Consider the following 16,108-nt stretch of genomic DNA (forward strand, 5'->3'; position numbering starts at 1 on the left):
ACCCCACACATTGGCTACTGTGTTGAGTAAGGCAGGGTGCTGAGCAATTTATATGGATCATCTTATTTAAAGCTTCTCTCAGTCCATTGTGGCAGGTATTATTATTCATTTTACAGATAAGGAAGGTGCAGAGACAGTAAGTCACTTGCCACAGCCACACAGCCAGGAGTATCAGAGCTGGCAGAGGCCTCCCAATGGTTCCAGTCTTTTCGGAGTTCAAACTGGAATCCCAGGGCTTTGTATCTCTTTTTAATAACCTCAGTTATGGGGAGAGGAGAAGCCTGGTGGGAGGAGGGGATGGAGGTGGGGCTGCAGCAAGAATGGAGATCAGATGCGTGGGAACTGGGATGTGTTTACAGTCAAGAATCTCTCCACCTCGAGATGCAGAGCAGCTGGGCTCCAGGCCAGGCCCCAGTCCTCAGTGCTGTGTGCACAGCCCCCGGCGCCCATGCCCTCTTTACCCCCAAGCCCACACAGGGCCCAACCCAGCTCACCTTCCCCTGCTCTCCTCCAAGCTCAACCCAATTCCCTCCAGTAGGGAGTCCCCTGCCCTCCCTGAGCCACAGCCCAGGAAGGAGGGGAATGAGTCTGAAGCCTCTGGGACGGGGCACGATTCCTGATGAACACATGATCCATTGCCACAGAAGACAAACAGCAAGAGTTGGGCTGACGAAGTGAGGCAGCAAGAGGGACTTCCTCACCCGTCCCTCCTAGCTTCTCTTCTCTGGAAGATGGTACAGCAAAAGGTATCTTCTGAGTTCTGCACGCCCTCCCAGCCCCACTCAAGGCCAGGTGTGAATCCCATCTATAAAACGGGGAGATAAGAGTGCTTCCCTTGGTAGGGTGGGTGTGCAGACTAATTCACGAGTTAGTGCACATAAAGCACTTAGAGCCCACAGGCTCAGTTAACATTAGCTGTCTCGGTCCTGCACCCGCCACCATGCCCCTTGGCACTGTTATACCCTTTGTGCATTAATTCTATGAAAAGCTGTTTCTTGCGGTTTTTTCCGAAGAACCCCCAGGATGATCCAGGAATAGGAACAGGGACTTAGATGCTGAGAGAGAGAAAGGAAGTGGGACCGGGAGGGGCCTGCCCTGACCACCCACAACCTGGTCCCCCAGAACAATAGACCTACTACCAGGTACTTCTTCAAGCCAAAGTCAGTTTACAGGCAAGTTGTCTGGGTTCTGCCTCCCTAGCCCCTGGCCTGAGCACCACCTCCAACTCCTTGCTTGGTTCCACCGGCCCCTGTGCCCGTTCTCTCTCTCTCCTCTTCCCAGCTTGGAATCCAAAGGTTCTGGTACTTACAAGCTGTCACAAGCTATGTGACTTCAGGCATGGCAATTGAGCTCTGTGAGCCTCTACTTCCTCATCTGTAAAATGGGAGATAGCCCCACCCCACCCCCAAATCTCCCAGGACGCAGTGAGGACTGGAACTGCTGGTCTCAGTGACCGCCCTGGAACAGAGACTCAGACCAGAGGTGGCCCAGGGGGCCTGTGTTCATGCTGAAACAGAACCCTCAAGTTTTAGGCTTTCTGCCTCTTTCTTTTTGCCTTTTATCTTGTTCTTCATCAGAAGCTCCCCACCTTCTTCCTCTTTTCTTCCCCCATCAGTTTCTTGGTCTCTGTCCTTCCTTTCCTATGTCGGGGCTGCCATGCAGCGCTGGGCAGCATGTTCACTGCACTAGGAAATCTGCCTTTGAGTGTGAGGTGGAGGCTAAACTCCAGTCGTGACCCGGTCACTGAGACGCGTGTCTGAGCTTGGCGCCAAGGCTGCCTTGACTTGTACCTCTCCTGTCTCTGCATCTGTTTCTCTACGTCCTTTCCTAACTAATCTTTGCCATGGAGACAGGGTCCCTTAGTCCTCCCCAGTCGGTAAGACCCGGTTGGAGGACTCCCCCTCACTACCCACGCACGGATGTGCTCTGACCCAGCTCCACACGCCACTCAGGGCACACATGCGCATGCTTGTACACACAAGCACAGAGCCCTCCTACATCCAGCCAAGACAGGCCGTCAGCACTCCGGGGCTGTCTGCCAGATGGAGGGACAGGAAGCCTGCGTCTATGTGCCAGAGGCGGGGCGGGAAAAGGGCAGGGGTGAGGGGCAGGCCTTGTGTTCTCTGTGGCTCAGGAAACAGAAGCTAGAGGGTCTTCTGTCTGACTTGTTTACTCAACAGGAAATAGGGAAACTGCAGGGATTCTGATGCACCAAACATCTCAACCCCTACTGGAGGTTGCCACCAGTGCCAGTCCTGACCCTCGTCACCACCCTTAGGCGCTAGTGGCAGTTATTCTCACTTCACAGGAGAGACCATGGGGTCTCAGGTAAACTGACTTGCCCGAGGGCTGGCTGGTTGTCAGAGGCAACTACAGGACTACAATTCTCCTTCAAAAAAGGAAGCAGCCCTGGCTGCTGCAGCTCAGTTGGGTGGAACATTCCATAACCAAAAGGTGGCAAGGTTCAATCCCCCATCTGGGTGCATACAGAAGGCAACCAACTGATGTTCCTCTCCTTTCCTCTCTCCCTCCACCTCTCTCTGGAAGCAATGAAAAACTGTCCTCAGGTGAAAATTAAACAAAAAGGCAGTATGTGGAGGGTGACCCTGGAGTGACACAGGCCAGGGAGCAACTCTGGCTCCAACAGAAAGCTCCCCTCTGGCCCACCATCAGGGGGTGCTCACCGCCACCCCCAGAAAACGCAGCCTTGCTGCAGCCACCACCCTTCTCTAATGCCTTCTACGGCTCCCTACACCACAGGAAAAGGGCACCCAAGGGCAAGTCTCGCCAGATGTCCCGCTCCATGGCTTCTGCCCCTGTTGTCCCATCACACTGGACAGCCTGCTTCTCCCCAGATGACTCTCACCACACAGCCACCTCTGCTCAAGCCACCCCTGAAATGCCCAGGTCCTACTCATCCTTTCAGGCTGGCCTCTTCCAGGAAGCCCCTTCGGCGGCTCTAGACCTCACCCCTTCCTCCCTGCTGTCAACACCCCAGGGACCCCCAGTACCCTGGCCCAGAGGAGACCTGGGCTGTTCTTCTCTCCACATTCGGCCCCAAGCCCAGCCTCATGGACATGGGTCAGTACTTGTGGAGACCTCAGCCAAAGGCTTGGTGCCGGTACCCTTCCTCTGGGGACATGCGGGACCAACCCGGGCCAACCCGGAAATTCACAGCCCCTGGAAGGCCTCAATCTCATGGGCTGATCTGGCAATGAGACCCCACTTGCGACTGCTGGTTTGTGAGTCTGGTTTCCCGCCAGGCCTGGTCCCCCCCACCCCACAATCTAACTCCTCTCCTAGGCTTTAGTAGTGGGGTGATGGCCCACTGGGTGTTCGCTCCCATCCCACAGTCATTGTGTTTTTGTTCAGGTCTGTCTTTGGAATGGAGCTCCCTGGGGTCAGGGCCTTTCTCCGCCTTCCTCCCCGCTGCATCCCCAGTACCACCAGCACCCGGCTGCACGCACCCAGAGGGCCTGGCAGCAGCCAGCAGTAACTAAACATTTGTGTGGAGTGAGTGGACTAATGGACTGAAATCCTTCCCAATTCCAGTAAGGCTTGATCTTACTTTGTGGAGAATGGGAGAGAGATGGTTGGAGGCTGTGGCTTCTCCCTGGTTCACTAGACAAAACCGGTCCCCCTTCCAGGCCCTCAGGACACATTGGCGAGATGATGAAAGGTACAGTTCCGGAAAGAACTTCCAATGCTACAAAATGAAAAGCAGCTCCAGGCCTGACCCTCTGGCCTCCAGCCGGAGTCCGCCAGGGCTGTTCCCCACGTTCCTGGGGGGTGAGTATGCCACAGCGCAGTACTGAGTCACCTCAAGAGGATGGGGTGGCACCTCCAGCACAGGAACAATGTCTCCTCACTGTCCATCCACACCTCCTTCCAAACAGAGGGACTACCACTTTGGGGGGCAGGGGACCCAGGAGGCCTCAGGACCTACCCGTGTGCTATTCCTCCCTGGAGACCTCTGTCTTGCCATATGGGGCACCGTAATACCAACTGTTGCCCCTTCTTAAGTATATCCTGTGGGCTAGATCCTTTCTTTTCATTCTCTCAGCCATCCTGGAAGTAGGTGCTAGGATGCTTCCTATTTTGTAGATAAAGAAATATTCCAGGAAGGTTAAGGCCTTTGTCCCAGGTCATACAGCCAACCGGCTGGGTCTGGACCAGCCTGCGCAGCCCCTTCAGGTCCTTCTCTCCCTGTGGCTTCTGTCTGGTCTTCTGACCCTCTGTCTTCCCTTCCGCCTCTCATCCCTGTTCCTTCTCTAGGTCTCTGCTCTGTTTTTCTAAGTTGGCTTTCTTTCCCCCTCTGGACTTTTTTGCTTCCAGAAGTCTCTAAGTCTCTTTCTCTGTTTCCATACTCACGTCTCTCTATATCTCTGTCTTTCTCCTTCCCTGCCTTATCTTCTTCCTCCTGCTGGCTTCTCCCCAAAGATCACGTGCCAGGAATGGAGCCGACACTCTCCCCAGATCGTGTCAGGGTGTGCCCTGGAGCCCCTCGCTGTCTCGGGAGTCCTCTCTCTCAGGCTTCCAAGGGTAGGAGGAGAGGCCGGGCAGCATCCCAGCCCCATCCCAGCCCCTTCCCAGCAGCACGTGTTGATGGGGGAGGCAAACGGCAGCCCAGTGACCTCCATCTCTGCCCAGGTTTCCGACTGACGGATGGGGCCGCCTGGAGTCTCCTCCTCTGGGAAAGTCTGACAGGCAATGGTAGGGGTGGGGACAGTGAAGAAACACATGCCAACCATGAGCTTCACTTCCCAGTGAAGAGAGGAAGACAGAGAGGTGAACCTGGCTACCAAGCCAGCTCCTAGGTGGAAGAAAAGGTAGCCCCAACTGCAGCAACAAATACAGTGGGTAGACTTCAGGAGACCTCAGAAGTGGGAGAGGCAGCAGCAGGGCGCAGATGACAGGAGATGGGAGAGCTGCCCCCACGCTGTGGCTCACATGTGCACTCACACAGGTCTTACGTCATGAAATGGGGTGGGCTGGGGTTCAGAGAACAGCTGTCTGTCCCCTAGGCCCAGCTCAGGGTTTAGAGATGATGCCTTGCCCAGTCTTTCCTGGAGCTGAGAGGTCTGGCTGAGCCTGGGAACCTCAGGCTAGCACAAACTGTTCCCACCCCTTGGGACTGGGATCTCTGCCCAGGCCCAGGAGAGGCCGACCATAAAGGGCCAGGAAAGCAGAGAGTCCACTACTGGAGGCTGGACATGGAGGGTAAGGGATGGCCTTGCTAGGGCCCAGGATGTGGATCTGGACCTGTCCTCAGCTAATGTCACCTCCTCTACACTACACTGGTCTTGCTCTTAGCACCACCTCAAATCATCCCAAACCCACAGGGTTTTATGAGGACCCAGGTACCTGAGACCTTGGTCAGCTTCCTAGTCCTCAACAGTGGCAAAGCTCTGAGTGCCAGGAACCTGCAAACCTGGGTCATTTCTCTACATCGTCCTCAAACACTTTTGGAGGGGAGAAGGGCAACCCTATTAATAAACATTGGCCAGGAGACATGTTTTTCCTCATCCAAGCCTATACCCACCCCATAAGGTAGGCACCATATATTATTATTCCCCTTTTGGAAATGAGAAAGTGAGGCGGCTGACCAAGCTCCTACAGGTAGTAAGGAACAGGGCAGATTCCAACTTAGCAGCCATGACTCCCCCGTGGGTGCTCTGAACGCTCCCTCAGCCACGTAGAGGGCTTGGTACTCCTCCTCTCTCCAGCCCTTGGAAGGGGAAGCAACTGGAGGCTGCCCTGGACTCACCCGGTTGCAGCAGGGACTCGGGAAGCTGCCTTATTTGCATATCATGTACCTGTTGCTTTATTTTGCAAGGCAACCCCAATCCCCTTGGGCCCCTCTCCACTGCACCCAGCCTTTCGTATCTCTTTCTGTCTCTCTCAGCCGCCACCCCCGACCCTGGGGGCTCAGACTTCAATTCAGAGGGGACTTCAGAGTCCGCCTGCCCTTCACCTGGGGCGTGGGGTGCAGTCACTCACCTGTCAGTCTGGGGTGCGGACTGCCGGGGTGGCCCAGGTGAAGACTGGGACGAGGGTCTGCGTGGAGCCCCTGCCCGACAGTGGAGCCCCGGGAGCCGAAGGCTGTGGCCGGCCGGGCGGGGAAACGAGGAGGGGCGGGGGGCAGGAAGGAGGTGGGACTCGCCGAGGCAGGAAGTTTTGACAAAGAAGCCTCGAGCCGGGAGTGGGAAGATCCCGCGAACCCGGTAGGAAAAGGGTGTTGGGGTGGGACCGCCGAGGCCAAGGAGCACAGACCCTCGGAAGCCGGGACCGGAGCGGACTGGAATGAGACTGGAGAACCGCAGCTCTCCGACAACTGTGCGGCCCGGACCACTGCACCTCCCGGGCTCCAGCTTTCCCGTCTGCAAAGTGGGCTTGCGGAGCAGACTCAATAGCCTTGCACCTTGCCGGTGCTGCCAGCGACGGTGATTTCATTCAAGACCGGTCGGGGACCGACTGGCCGCATCTCAGCTCCGGAAAGGTAGCGGGTGGGCGGGCGGGGAACCAACACCTCTTGCCTCCCACAAACACCCTGTGGGCGGGTGTGACACTGGAAAGCAGCCTACTGCGGAGTCTCCGTCACAGCCTGCGGCCTCTGCGGGGCGCCTCCTGGTGGCCAGAGTCCACCTCGCGCAGCCGGCACATCTGACCTGAGCGTAAGTGCTCACTCCAGAGGTCGTCAACCAGCCCCACACCCTTTTTAGGGCACCTTTCCCCTAACAGTCTCTGTCTAAAGGGACAAAGACAATTTTATACCATTTGCTGTCCTCATCAGCCCTTTAGGTGTATTGCTTAATTTGATCCTTAAATCAAGATTGGTTCCATGTACATGATGAAACCAATGTCTCGCATGATTAGAAAACTAGTAAGTGGCAGAAGCAGAAATTGAATGGAGGTCTGTGGTCCATCCAATTACATGGTTCCCTTTGCAGACCACCACCTGGAAAAGCTACAATCGTTGAGGGAGAGCAAGACAGGAACATTCCTCCTTGCGGACATTTAAAAATCAACTTTATATTATTGAGGTATAATTGACAAACAATAAAAACATACCCACTTAAAAATGCAGTTTCATAATGATTTTTAGATTCTTTTACTGTGGTAAAAGATATTTAATATAAATTATACCATTTTAACTGACATTAACTTCATTCATATTGTGCAACAACCATCACCACCATCTCCAGGACTCTCCCACCGACCGAACTGAAACTCTGACCTCACTGAACAGCAACTGCCGCTCCTCCTCCCACAGCGCCACACACCTCTTCTCATTAGTACAGGTTGGTTTGTTCTAGAATTTCATTTAAATGATTCATATAATATGTACTCATCTGTGCCTGGATTCTTTCACTGACTGTAAGGCTTTTCAATAGTTCATTGCTGCTGTTGCTGATTGGTATTCCATTGTGTAAATTTACCCCAATTCATTTCATCTTTCTACAATGTGATAGTCACTGGGATGTTCCCAATTTGATGGTACTATGAATAAAACTACCAAGAACATTCATGTGGAAGTCTAGTGTGGGCATAAGTGTTCATTTATCTTGGTACGTGGCTACTTAGGAGTGGGATTGCTGGGTTATAATGGTTATAAGTTCTTTATGTACTCTGGTGTCAAGTTCTTTGTCAATAATATGTACTGAGAATATATTTTTATCTGAGAGACAAGCAAGTGTTGTTTAATTTGGTGCTGGAGAGGTGGAAGGTGTTGTGAGGGGCCGATTGGATAGTGTTGCTCATTTTAGAGAAGGGAGGAAAGGAAAAGGAAAAGTTGGATGTAGCTTTTCTTGACTTAAGTGCCACCAACAGTCTCCAGCAGAGGGCAGCAGAGACCACAGCACAGCCCCAGGAGGCCAAAGACCACAGAGAAACAGCAGTCCATGGCCAGAGGGGCCTTGAAAGTCACCATCACCGTTAAGGAGCAAGTGGGGAGATTGAAGGCCAAAGAGGAACGTGAGTACTTCCTTGCCTTTACCTGACTCACTTGTTCTCATCCTTGCACATTCAGCTCAATGCCCTTTCTCTGGGATTCTTTCCAGCCTCTGTCCTTCCCTCCCCATCCAACTCCTACATATGAAAGATTAACTTGCCTCTCTCCCTACACTCTGAGTTCTTCAAGGACTGGGGCCAGGTCAAAATCATCTTTGTGATCCCAGGGCCTGGCACAAAGTGAGTGCTCCATGAATGTTACAGTGAATGGCTGCTACCTTGTGCTGTGCTCAGTCTGGACCCAACGCACTCCTGGGCCCAGCCCTACAGCCAGCAGGACACAAGTTCCCCTGTTGCCTCCAGGGAAGTACAAGAGGACCAACAGCCCTCATTCATCCTTTTCTTCAACAAGTACTCTTTTGTGTTCAGCTGGTGCCCAGGATCAGAGGAAATGAGTTGATGATTGGTGGCAACTACTAACTTCTATTGAATGAACCCTACCAGTCCCTCTTTTAAGACCTTTGGATTGGCCCTGGCTGGTGTAGCTCAGTGGATTGAGCATGGGCAGTGAACCAAAGGGTCACAGTTCGATTCCCAGTCAGGGCATATGCCTGGGTTGCGGGCCCAGTCCCCAGTGGGGGCCTCTGAGAGGCAACCACACATTGATGTTTTACTCCCTCTCTTTCTCCTTCCCTTCCCCTCTCTCAAAAAAAAAAAAAAAGAAAAGAAAAGAAAAGAAAAAAAGACCTTTATATTAAATAACTTATTTAAGGGAGAAATAAGGGTCTCCTTTCTCAAAGAGCTCATATGCTAGTTGGGGAAGAGTCAATTATTCATTCATTGAATAAAGATTTGTTGAGCACCTACTATGTACAGGCATTGGGGCTATGGCTATGAACAGAAGAGGCATAGAATATGGTAACTAAAAAAAATGAAGCTTACATTTTAGTGGTGGTGTGGTGGAGAGATGGTAAATTAACTAAATTGGTTAGATCATGACACAGTGGATGGATGATTAAAAATAGAAAGAAACAAAACAGAGGAAGGGAATAGGGAGCCCTGAGGGGTGTAGTTTTTGGAAGGTGGTCAGGGAAGGCCTCACTAACAAGGTAACCTCCAGGTGAAGACCTAAAGGGGCGAAGTATGGAGTCACACAGATTTTGAGGGAAAGAGCAGGAGAAGAGCAAGTACAAAGGCCCTGGAGCCAGAACATGTGCCATGTTCAAAGACTAGCTGGTTGACCGGAACCAGGTTAGTGAGGAGAGCATGGTGGGAAGTGTTGAGGACAGAAGTACAGTGGTGGTCAGACCCTGCAGGGCCCTGTCACCTGTGGTCAGGCTGTAGAGTTTGTTCTTCCTGGGGTGAGAAGCCACCAGAGGACTGGGAACAGAGGAGGCATATGATGCAACTCAGGTTTTACAAGAATTGGGGCTGTGTTGAGAATGGGTTGTAGAGAGCATGGTGGCAGCAGAGAGGCCAGCGACCACTGTGCAGATCTAGGTGAGCCATGACAGTGGCATGGTCCAGCAAAGGTGCCGAGGAGCGCATGCCTCGGAACACAGCAGAGTGCTAACAGAGGGGACTGGGGGCGGTGAAGTGTGTGTGTCTCTTCCCTCCAGGATGGGAGGGGTTGCTGACAAGTCCTAGAAGAAGCTGCCTTGATGGAATTGGAAAGGGCTTGAGAGGCCCTGATCCCACTCGGAAGTCGTGGCTGAAAGCTGAGCTTGCCGCTGGTCTCTCCCCTGAACATACAACTCACCTCAGCAGGTAGGATGTCAGTGCACACCCCACCTACCATTGCCTGTCTCACTCACAGTCTCACTCCGTGTGCTCACCAGAACATGGACAGAGGAAGGAGACTGGCTGCCCTGAGCAAGAGCTGAAAGGAAGAGTGAGGTCCTTTCAGGAAAGCCTGAAAGGACAGAGCATTCCTGCTGCCATCCCTGCCTCTCCAACCAAGCTTAGCGTGCATCCTTGGCAGTGATGACAGCAGTCAGAATGGCTCACTCCCTAACCCTCCTAAGTCTTAACCGCGTGCTGGGGTGTTGGGGCTAAATACGAGCTATCACCCCCGGGTGCCTGCCTGGCCTCCCCTTCCTATTTCAAGTGCCCAGGCCAGGTCCCTGCCCCTGGGTGGTCCCTGGCCTGGATCTGTCCACAGGCCTCCACCCACTCCCCTCCCCCACCCCAGCCCTGCCTGTGGCCTGCCCACCAACCAGTCTTCCTGGCACTCAGCTCCCATCTCTCTCAGCCCCACCACTCTAGCTGTAATCACAGCTCAGCCCAGACCCCCCTCCTGTGAATAATTGGGGCTGATTTAGGGCCCGTCAGGGGCGGGGGGGGGGTGGCTAATGGAGTTCGTGGGGATGCGCCCTGGTGATGAAGGGAAGGTTGAGAGGCAATTAGCCGAGCTGACAGCCTCGGGAATCACCTAATGCACCCCCTTACCTTACCCACAGTAAGGGCTAAGGAAGGGTTGAGGGGGCTGCCCCATTCCCACATCCAGGGTGGACTTGGACTTAGGGAGGAATCCTGGCCCTCCCTCAGCAGGCGTCTAAAGGCAGATAGCGGAGAGACTTCCACAAAAACAAAGGCAAAGGGCAAGCGGCAGAGTAGAGGGGCACTATGGGGAAGGAGGATGTTGACAGAATAAGTCAGGAGCTCCTGGTCCCTCATAACCCCCCACTCACACACACACACACACACACACACACACACACACACACACACAGTGCCCCAGCTGAATCCTATCCCTCGCTAGGGACCAGCGTCTCATTAATACCAACATTAGCCCTGAACACTCCCCCTTCCCGGCCTCCCTGTCATTAATTACCTCTTCTCCCAGCCCAGCAGAGGAAAAGCCAGCTCCTCCAGGGCCAAAGGAACCAGCCTGACCCCCTGCCCAAGAAGCCACTCCTGCCCCCTCCTCTCAGCTTCTGAAGAAAAGGAGAAGAGAGGAAGAAAGGATGGAGTCTAGAGGCAGGGGGGAAGAGAGGGAGGGAGGGGAGATCATGCTCTTCTATCCCTGGCACCCCCACTTCCCCACGTTTTCCTCTTTGAGGTGCTCACCCCTTGGAGGCTTTCTGCAGCCTAAGCTCCATCCCCATCTTGGAAAATGGTCAGCCAGGAGCTGAAAAACCTCTGGCTGGGAAAGGGGCCAGATCCCTGAGCTCCCTTCCCCACCTCCATCCCCTCTGAGTTCAGGTTGGGAACAGAAATTTGCACAGATGTGTGCAAAGAGCCAAGTTTTCACAAACATTCACATAGGGACTGTCCCATATAAACACAAAACCAGACATGCTGGGACCAAAGTCACCCTGGGGGCGAGAAGGGGGCAATATGCTCTGCCATGAGGTACCACCCACCACCACGTGCTGAGACGGCTGCTTGGACAGGGGCAGGTGAGGTGTCACAGAGCATCCAATGTTAGCGGAGGGGGCTGTGCCTCCGTAAGGGAAGGTGGGGGTCACTTGCATGTATATGACCCTCAGGAGGAGGGACCCCTGCCTTCTCCCAGTGCTGCCATCTTGACTCTCTAGCTCAGTTGCATTCTCTCTCTCTGTCTCTCATGCACATGCATGTGAGTTGAGCACACATTGAAGCAAAGTGTAGTAAAAAGCCCATGTCCACCTCAGCTGTCTGGCCCACCCCACAGCCTTCTCCTTGTCCAGGATAACGAGCCCTAACCCCCCTGTCAGCTCCCTCTGCCTTCCCAGAGCCCGTTCCTCCCAGGTTGTGTCTGCATGTGTCTTTCTTTGACAAGGCCCAGGCAGCCCTGCTCCCACCCACTGTCAGGGCCGGGAGCTCCATGAGGTTCTCCTGAGCCCCTCCCATCACCCCCGTGAGCCCCATTATAAGACCAAGTGAGCCTGGAGACCCCACAATCGATATTCCTCAAAGATAAAGACGCTAATAACTCTATCCCTTCTTGTCCTCTAACTCTCGCCTACATTAGCTCTGACCACAGGCCCCAGGCAGCTGGGACCTGCAACAGGGGGTGGGGCCTGGAGCTGACTAACCCCTTCAGATCCAGGTAGAATGGAGGAGGGCAGATAGCAAGAAGGACTTCCTGATATTTAGAAATTAGAGGCCACAGAGATTAGGGAGAGAACCGTGTTTCCCACTCCTGGATGGATGCACTAGAGACTGGACTCAAAGTCTCTGAGGATTGTGACCTCGGAAGCACCCTGTGGGGGTGCCAAGATTCATGTCTAATCCCTGAGGGCTACTCAGAGGTGATAAGCTGGGAGGCAAATACCCACTGGAAAAAATCAGGGAGTCAGGAGACTAGAATTGGTAGGGTCAGTGGGGGCACTCTGGCCCAGCCCTACCTGCATTATCTGGGGACTCTTCCTCCACCAAGGTCTATTGGGAAAGCCCAGAGACCTGCAGCCTGCAACATTTCAGAGGAAGGAAGGAAGGAGACGCTCCTTGCCTCCCATACTCCACACCAAGGCAAGTCCTCTCTGGAGCAGCTGCAGCTGGAGGGGGTGGTTGGGATCAGGGGACACCAGCTTCTTTTGTGAGCCCTATGCCCCCAAAACATACCCCTGCCCACCTGTCCTGCCCCATCCCCAAAGACCAGGACTAGGGCCTGCACTGGGGTAGGACAGAGAAGAAGAGAAGGAGAATGGAGGAGGACAAGCGGGAAAGAGTGACAATAGAGCAAATATTAACACAGCACTTACTGCCCTGCTGGCAGCGCTCTACACGTAAACCTCATAGAGATCCTGCGAAGCTGTGCTGCCATGATCCCCATTTTGTAGAGGACACTAAGGCACAGAAAGGTTGAGTGACTTGCTTGACACCACACAGCTGGTAAGTGCAGAACCAGACATTCTGACTCCACAGTCTAGAAGCTTCCGCTCCAGGGATGCTAGCTGTGGAAGAAGAGGAAGGGGCCCAGTTTAGCAGAAGGTGAGCTGAAGAGCCTCTGATTCGAGGCCAGGCTCAGGAAAACGCGGCGCCCTGGGCTCTGCCCTTCTGCATCTGAGCTCTCTCCCTTTTCTCCGTGCCCTCTGTGCGCAGTCTGTTCTGTGCTGCTCTGACCCCTCTCTGTCTCCCCACCCTGTTTACCCCGCCTACGGCTCTTCCTGCAGCTGCAGCCTTGTCTTTTCTCTGTCTCTCCTGGCTCCGGACCCCTCTCCTTCCCAGCACCCCAGAGCCATAGCTTCTGAAACTTTCCATTTTAGCAGGGGAGGCTTTCAGAGCTGTAGTGGAAGTGGGGGCACAGAGAGACGCTCTGGGAGGGGACCAGCGCTCAGAGTAATGGAGTCACCTCCTTCCAGGGTGGCGGGGTTGGGGCTGGACTGCCGGTGTTCAGCCTGGAGTTCCTGGGTCCTGACCCCCCAGGGCTGTCACTTCCTCCCTCACCGACAGCCTGTCCAAGACTACTTCACTTTAGGAATTTGGTAAGACAGACTCACTCCAGCTGGTAGAGAACCCATGGCCTTAGGAGTCTGGAATTCTCTCTAGGAACTCCACGCTTAGGGGGTCCAGGGCACACGGGACATTCTCCACCCAGGCTGCCCTACGTTTTGCCCACGCTATTCCTGGAAACCAGAACAGATGCTCTGCTCTCCTGTTGGGAATCAGCCCCTGAGGGAGCAGTACAGGAAGGAAGCCAAGGCTGCTTAGGAAGGCTGAGGGGGTCAGGGTGGCTTACACCCCTGACTCTTTAGAGAGCCCATCTCCATGCTGGGGGCCCTGAGGAGTAGCTTCTGCACCACTGATTCCTTCTCTCCAGAGCCAACATGGAGGAGCTGGCAGGAGCTTACTTAGTATTCTGGGTACTTTCCTTGATGCTGGGGATCCTTGCAGTGCCCAACGCTCTTTCTGAGCCTCTACCTTTCATTCAAGACGTTTCTGAGAGGGAGAGCTGAAGGGAAGGGCCCCCAACAGGTCTGGAGGACCCGGATGTCTGATCCCCACAGCCTCAGGTCACTGTGCTTGTCCCAGCTTCCCATGGAGTCCTCAGGACCCCATTCCACCAACCCCCCTGCAGGCGCCCTTCTCTGCGGGTGCTCAGTTCCTGGTGTGTGTGGGGTGGCAATGCAGCAAATGGACTTGGCACAGCCAGGAGGCAATTAACAAGGAGGGGCCATGTGCCACAGTGGGGTGGAGGGGGTGCCAATGAAATCCACCAGCTGTGAGTGATGGGGGGGGCTGTGTGTGTGTCTGCACGCATGTACCTGGCTGTGTGGGCTAGGCCGGTGTGCCTGGGCATGTGCTACACATGTTGGTCAGCGAAGCTGGCACTGTGGGAGCCCCTCTGACCACCCAGGACAAGGCTCTGGGCCCAGACTGCCTGAAGAGAGCAGAGCGACTGGCTGCTGCTCCTAGTCCCAGACAGACAAAAGCTACCCAGTTCCCTCTTCCATGCTCTCAGAATTTTCCCTTCCCTGTCTTAATCTTTTTTTCAGGACCCCTAAGCGTACCTGCTCAGCTTTTCCAGCCAGACCTCCAGCTATGGTTTTAAAAGCCTCTGGTGCCCTGAAGCCCTCGGCCTTGGAAATGCTGCAGTACCCTCACAGATTCCTTCTGCCACCTGCCCTCCGTCCCCTCTGCTACAATCCTGTCCAAAGTTGGCTGGAACTCAGACCCCTGCGCCTCTGGGACACTCCTAGGCTGGGAGCGTTCCACGCCCCCTCCCCCAGCCCTGAAGAGAGAGGCTCAAGGAGCTGAGGAGGCGAGGAGGTTGGGAGTGCAGGTGGACAGAACATGCCCTAGGTGTGCCTGCTCTTCTCCAAACACTGATTCAGTTGCTTGTCCCGCTTGTTTGTTCCTCTGACCCTCCTCTACCCACCCAGTTGTGTCTCCCCTGCTCCGTGTGCTGTCTCTCTCTGCGTGCCTCCAAGTCTGTAGGCCCTGCCCCACCTCTGCCTGGACCATCGCTCCCTTTGCACCTGTCCCTTAGGCTCACCTGTCAGCTCTGATTCCCCACCCTGTCTTCCGCACAAGGTTCCCACCCCCTCCCCTCTCAATGACTCCACCTGCTGTAAGTCCTCCCTCACAGCAGTGGTACAGCACCACCCCACCTACCCCAGGGCAGGAAAGGAGGGACTATGAACTTGCCCTCAGCCATCAGACCCCCAATCTGTCTGCAGCCCTGGTCAGACCTCCATTAGCCCTAACCAGCCTGGACAAGAGGCAGACACCACTCGGCTAGGCCTAGGGGTGATAAGACCCAGATTGAATCACCATGTGCGGAGAGCTGGGCACCCAGGGACAAAAAGCAGCCATGCCATTAGCCCTGAGGAAACTCTGGGGAACATGGGTTATTGCAGGAGCTGGGCAGGTGATTGAAAGTGATGGGGCCGGGGTGGGTGGAGGTGGGGAGCTGCTCCTCCCTGGCTCAGGGGTGAGGAAGACAGAGGCAGGGCCCAGGTCCTGGCGATGCAGGGCCTCACCAGCCTCGGTGCTGACAGAAGCCTCAGGCCGCTCGGTAAGGCCAGTGGTGTTCCAAGGGGGAGAGGGAAAAAGATCCCACCGCCTCCCTTGGGCAGAACGGGGTGGGGAGATGGGGTGTCCAGGCCCTGGCCTCCAGACGCTGACCTTAAAGTACTTAGAGCCAAGAAGAGTGAAGGAGGGGAAGCAATGAGGGGTTGCTTCCCTCACCAACCCTTTAAGCGGCTCCTTCCCTGTCCCTGCCACATGTACACACATACACACACACACACACACACACACACACACACACACACACACAGGCAAGCTTGCGCTCGCTCAAGTGCTCATTCTCTGGCTCTCTCTGTCCCACCCTATCATTGGTCCTACTGTGTGGTCACTCTGCCTACCAATGTCCATCCTGTTCCAGCACAGCTCATACCCACCCCTCCCACTGCAGCACCGGCCTCCTGAACGGGAAGCGTGGAAATGGCCAGTTAGGTGTCCGATGGCCTCAGAAACTTTGCCTAAGGCAGCCTCACCAGCAGGCAGACCAGGTGAGCTCAGGACTGGGAGCAAACCACAGCCATAACGTGGAGGTGACAATGGCATGGAGTAGGGGTAGGTGCTGAGGGAAAGCAGAGATGGGGAGGGTCCCAGAGAATCACCTCCTACCTGAGTCCCAACACCCCACTCCCAGAACGACGTCATTCCAAGAACTGGCAAGAGACGCAGCCAAGGGACAATAAATATAATTGCTGTGACAGAACCC

The 16,108-nt window shown here is 54.7% G+C and overlaps 1 protein-coding gene and 1 long non-coding RNA gene across 16 annotated transcripts in view; one reads left to right on the forward strand and one right to left on the reverse strand.

Annotated features, from left to right (window-relative positions):
* PEAR1 (platelet endothelial aggregation receptor 1) overlaps positions 1-6,176 on the reverse strand; it is a 20,094-nt gene extending 13,918 nt beyond the window's left edge. For all 13 annotated transcript variants that reach the window (XM_053666232.1, XM_053666233.1, XM_053666239.1 and 10 more), the window contains exon 1: positions 6,001-6,176. The gene's annotated coding sequence lies outside the window, so the exon portion shown is untranslated. The remainder of the gene's footprint in view (positions 1-6,000) is intronic.
* A 14-nt stretch (positions 6,177-6,190) lies between these two features.
* On the forward strand, positions 6,191-8,643 carry LOC119039741 (uncharacterized). 3 transcript variants are annotated; one of them, XR_008391808.1, is made up of 4 exons: positions 6,191-6,499; positions 6,951-7,043; positions 7,206-7,301; positions 7,831-8,643. It is a non-coding gene; the product is annotated as an uncharacterized LOC119039741 (long non-coding RNA). The 3 variants fall into 3 exon arrangements; XR_008391806.1 differs by lacking the exon at positions 6,951-7,043 and having other exon boundaries at positions 6,204-6,499; XR_008391807.1 differs by lacking the exons at positions 6,191-6,499; positions 6,951-7,043 and adding an exon at positions 6,535-6,674.
* The last annotated feature ends 7,465 nt before the right edge of the window (positions 8,644-16,108 follow it).

This window comes from Artibeus jamaicensis, unplaced genomic scaffold, assembly GCF_021234435.1.
Source record: "Artibeus jamaicensis isolate MK-2021 breed Jamaican fruit bat unplaced genomic scaffold, CSHL_Jam_final contig_447, whole genome shotgun sequence".
In the NCBI taxonomy this organism is placed as follows: Eukaryota; Metazoa; Chordata; class Mammalia; order Chiroptera; family Phyllostomidae; genus Artibeus; species Artibeus jamaicensis.